The following is a 4,634-nucleotide window of genomic DNA, read 5'->3' as shown; positions in this document are numbered from 1 at the left end:
TGTTTACTTCTTCAACCTTATAGTAGTCAAATTACACCATCCTGGTGTTAATAGAACACATTTTTACAAATAAAAACACCAAAGAAGTTACCAGTTTTTCTTATTAGGGTTATGCATTACCTACTGTACTTAAATGATTTGTCAGTTTATTTTCTTCAGTTCTTTAAATCTGAAAAGAATAATTTCACTTTGAAAAACACATAACTCTTTATTACTCTTTCAAAACTTTATTTCAAAACAATCCAGAAAGTATGGGATCATAGTAGAATTCAGTTCATTGTAAAGTTGAAAATAAAGGCAAATGTAAACAGTTGTTTCAAGCAAACTATTTTTTTTATTACCGAACAAACACGTTTACATCATAGGTTAACTTTTAAAATAAACGATGAATGCACTGTAATCAGAATTATATGATGTGATCAAATGGTGTCCTGAACATATCAGTGAATGTGAGTCCTGTGTCAGTGAAGTTGATTCAGTACCTTTGACTTTGCAACAGTACAGCAGTGCTTGAGTCAAAAACATTCAGCAGATGAAGAACAGTAGCAGGATATGAGTGGATCACGTGTGTGTCTCCAGTCACTAACAGTAAAGTTCAGTGCATAGTTGTTTCACAGAGCAGCAAAAGCTGTGTAGATCCAACTTTCTCGAAAAATCCTGTAGGACTGGGTACCTAGACAACACAAAACCAGATCAATTACAATTAATACCATTTGTGTTTCATAAATACAGCAGGTTTATGGTGAAAAAAGTTCAATCATCGACTCAAACAAGAAACCATTTTGGTTAGATTAAGACTTGCATTTATTGATTTCCAAGAAAATTGAAGATTTAATTCATCCAAAAAATTTAATTCTGTCATTAATTATTCACCCTTGTTGTTCCAAACCAGTAAGAGTTTTGCTCATCTTGGGAACACTTAAAGGGATAGTTCACCCAAAAATGAAAATTCTAGCACTAATTACTCAACCCTCGTGTTGTTCCAACTCGGTAAGACTTTCCTTCATCTTCGGGAGACAAATGAATGATATTGTTGATTAAATCTGAGAGCTGGATCACTCCTGCAAAGCCTTTTAAGGGATTGAAACTTGGCAGCCAATAAAAGTTATTAAAGACATTGTTAAAATAGTCAGAGTGACTACAGTGGCTCAACCTTAAGTTTATCAAGTGACGAGAATACTTTTTGTGCGCAAAACAAACTAAAAATTAAAAATATTACAATCAACTATTCATTTTCTTCTGTGTGGGCCTGAGCAAGTTAACAGTGTAACAGTGCAGCGCTACTGTGTTGTACGTCACACACACACACACGACCAGCGTCAGCCAATAGTGAGCCTGTGTGTGACGTACAACACCGAGGCGCTGCGCTGTTACACTACGAGAAGCCCATCTCGAGGCCCACAGAGAAGGAAATGCATAGTTGAATAAAGTCGTAATTTCTGTTAGTTTTTTTGCGCACACAAAGCATTCTCGTTTGGATTGGATTTAGGATTGCGCTTCTGTAATCAACAATATCTTTAATGACTTTCTGGGCCAGCAAGTTTTGATCCCTTAGAAGCCTATGGAGGAGTGATCCAGCTCACAGATTTAATCAAAAATATCTTAATTTGTGTTCCGAAGATGAATGAGTCTTGTGAGGTTGGAACAACATGAGGGTGAGTAATTACTGACAGAATTGACATTTTTGGGTGAACAGTCCCTTTAATAAAGATATTTTTAATGAAATCTAAGAGAATTCTGTCCATTCATCTAAAGCCTATTCAACGACCACTTCAAAAACCACGGAAAGGTATAAAGGAAATCAAAAGTAATCCATGTGACTCTAGTGGTTTAACCTCAACCTTTTTGACAATTTTAACTCAACTTTATTTACAAAATATTAATCTTCAATGCACATACATGCACATCAACAACAAGCACGAGTTGTAACTTTGTCATGAACGCATGTTGGAAATAAATATTTAATAAATTAAGCTGTAAATGTGTTTTTGCTGCAAACACAGCACTTGCATAGTTTAATAAACATTTATGTTAAACCACTGGAGTTGCATGGAGTACTTTAATGATGTACTTTTGTCTGGGGCTTGAAAGTGGTAGTTGTGTAGATTGTCAATGGAGGGACAGGAAGCTCTCCGATTTCATTAAAAATATGTTTGTTTGTGTTGTGAACATGAAAAAGTCTCACTTGTTTGGAAAGACATGAGGGTGAGTAATTAATAACAGAATTTCCATTTGTGGGTGAACTAACACTTTAAGAAAAAATAAAGACACGCACCTTAAGAAATCTCACTAAATTGTCAGCCGTCGGATTCCGGAAGGATCGGTGTTCCCGTCTTGTGGCTTTGTATGTTGGGGGCAGGTGATGGGCAGAGATTTTCCAATCAGTTGAGTCTAAAATTAAACAGCAAGAAAACATCTCCTTGTCAAATCATGAAAACCATTGGTTCGAAATCTTATTTTAAGTATATATATATATATATATACACTAGATTTACTTTTGTAAATTAATTTGACTGGACAAATTCAAAATGAGTGTTATGAAACAAAGAAAATCTAGCTATACCAAATAACAACCAAGCTATGATTATTTTTTGTTTGTGCCCATGACTCTCTCATATGTTAACTTATCTGTTCTCTTTCCATCACCAGGTTCTAGTCTGTACAGTCTTTAAACACCAAGCCTGGTACCCTTAGTCACTTCATATAAATCATAGTGCATCATAGAAATGCTCCTAGCAAACACAAATTGTAAAAATCAATACATTTAAACATTAAAGCATCTCCAAATATCAACCAAAAGTTAATCTGATAAATACATTTTGCATCAATATTTAATTTGAAATAATTGCAATTTGCTTACCCATTCTAAAAAGATTGGTCCTCCAAATAAGGAAATAAAGTGCAAATTCCACGTGCATTGTTGGTCCGCAGTTTGTGGAGTTGTTCTTCTGTTTTATACGTTAACGTTAGGTCTGCTGGCAGACGAGAGTAAAAGATAGTTTTAGGATAAATCCTTTATGATATTTGCACATCACACATATCGTCATAAACAATATAATATTATAAAACACGTATAGTAAATGAGTTAAACACTTACTTAATCGGTGTTTTTATTGTTAAAAGCAAACTCCGTGTCTGCACTCTGCACTGCTTTTTGAAATGCGTCACGAGCAGGTCACGAGTCAAAGAAGATGCAGGACCTAGACTGTGAGAGGTTTAGGCGCGCACATCACATAAATATCGTTACAAAACAATATAATGCCATGAAATTCATGTGGTAAATTATGTTAAAAACACTTACTTTAGGTGTTTCCCTGTTAACGTTAGCTACAAGCCTCCTCCTCGTCAGCTCCGTGTTTCAAAGATGATGTCGTCTTTGAAAAGAATTTCGACCGTTTAATCGCGCAGAACATTTAAATATCGCTTTGAATCAATGTGTTATAAAATATATTGGCTATGTGAATTAGAAAACACTTACTTTCGTTGTTTCCCTGTTAAAAAGCAAACCCATCCTGGTCTGCTCCGCATCGCGCGTCATAGAAAATACCCCTTCTGAGAGCGGTTTGCTCGTCCACAGCACATACATATTGTTATAAAACAATATGGTGTTATAAAATGAATATATAAATGCGATTTAACGCATAATAAATGCGTGTTTCCTCCTCGCATGTCTTGCGACTCGAGTCAAAGAAAATGGCGCCTGTGAAGAAAGTTTCAACTCGTTTCGTCCCGCCCAGCGCGTAAATGTCCCGGATGTGACTAGTAACACTCTCGGTGTTCTCAAAGCAGATCTGGTGTATAACTCCACATATTTTCACCAGCCAGAGAGTGTGGTTTACACTAGCAGTGTTAATCCCTTGAAATTCAACACCAGAAAATTAACACTTTACTCTAAAAGTCCTTAACACCAGGATTTCAACACTGGAGATTTTACTGTGTGGGTGTATGACATCACAGTACTGATTCGAAAGCGTATACTTTGATCACCTTGACGAAGCACTATACTGCAGTGTACAGACGATTGGTGTATGACATCACAGTACTGATTCGAAAGCATACACTATACTTTGATCACTTTGACGAAGCACTGGGGAGACCGGGGGCAATTGTAACAGGGGGCAATTGTACCACACTCAATTCCTCCAATCAGAAACAAGCTAGAGTGATGACACTTAATCTGTACATGCCCAATAGGATTCTCTCTCTATCTGTGGAAAAGAAGCGTGACATTTTCAACTTTAGCAGAAGTTATTAACGACAAACTGATTTTGTGGTGTGAAAGTTATTTTTTGGATGTACAGTATTTTTCTTCTGCTGTCTAAAGTTTAGATGTCTGTCAATTTAAACTTGTATACATTTTATCCCTAGGTTATTGATTAAAAACGAACATGAACAACACTGTAACACTGTGTTACAGTTGCCCCCGAGCCACAAGGTCCATTGTAATAAGCTTGTTTGTGTGTGTTGACATACTTTTCTGTTAAAAAAAATGAACATATTTCACTAAATTCTATTGTAAAACTTCATTTTAAAAGGGTGTATTAAAATAAATGTTTGTTCCAGTATTAACAAATCATCAATTAACATTTTTTATATAAAATAATGTGTGTTTTATATGTGCTTGACAAAGTGGG

General features: G+C 35.6%; 1 long non-coding RNA gene across 2 annotated transcripts; it reads right to left on the bottom strand.

Annotated features, from left to right (window-relative positions):
• Positions 1 to 207: 207 nt before the first annotated feature.
• On the bottom strand, positions 208 to 3,936 carry LOC148969444 (uncharacterized). Of its 2 annotated transcripts, XR_016149548.1 has the most exons (7): positions 3,479 to 3,936; positions 3,302 to 3,374; positions 3,098 to 3,205; positions 2,861 to 2,975; positions 2,625 to 2,732; positions 2,276 to 2,391; positions 208 to 673 (listed from the first exon to the last, which is right to left on the bottom strand). It is a non-coding gene; the product is annotated as an uncharacterized LOC148969444 (long non-coding RNA). The 2 variants fall into 2 exon arrangements; XR_016149549.1 differs by lacking the exon at positions 2,625 to 2,732 and having other exon boundaries at positions 3,479 to 3,932.
• Positions 3,937 to 4,634: the final 698 nt, after the last annotated feature.

Source organism: Pimephales promelas, chromosome 23, assembly GCF_988280905.1.
Source record: "Pimephales promelas chromosome 23, fPimPro1.hap1.1, whole genome shotgun sequence".
Taxonomy (NCBI): Eukaryota; Metazoa; Chordata; class Actinopteri; order Cypriniformes; family Leuciscidae; genus Pimephales; species Pimephales promelas.
The sequence above is the reverse complement of the archived record's forward strand: the minus strand, read 5'-3'. Positions and strand labels throughout refer to the sequence as shown.